Source organism: Olea europaea, unplaced genomic scaffold, assembly GCF_002742605.1.
Source record: "Olea europaea var. sylvestris unplaced genomic scaffold, O_europaea_v1 scaffold2303, whole genome shotgun sequence".
Lineage (NCBI taxonomy): Eukaryota > Viridiplantae > Streptophyta > Magnoliopsida > Lamiales > Oleaceae > Olea > Olea europaea.
The window spans coordinates 131,938-132,170 of record NW_019241121.1 but is presented as its reverse complement, the minus strand read 5'-3'; positions in this window follow the sequence as shown (position 1 = coordinate 132,170).

The window sequence follows — 233 nt, the reverse complement described above, 5'->3', positions numbered from 1 at the left end:
AGCTGACAACTCTTCCCAAAGGAAAGAGAGCAATCGGAGTTAAGTGGGTGTACAAGGCAAAGAAGAACGCTAAAGGAGACGTAGAAAGATACAAAGCAAGATTGGTTGCCAAAGGTTACAACCAACGGTTGGGAATTGATTATGAAGAGGTATTTGCTCCTGTTGCTCGTTTAGAAACCATAAGATTAATTATCTCTCTTGCAGCGCAAAATAAGTGGAAGATATTTCAAATG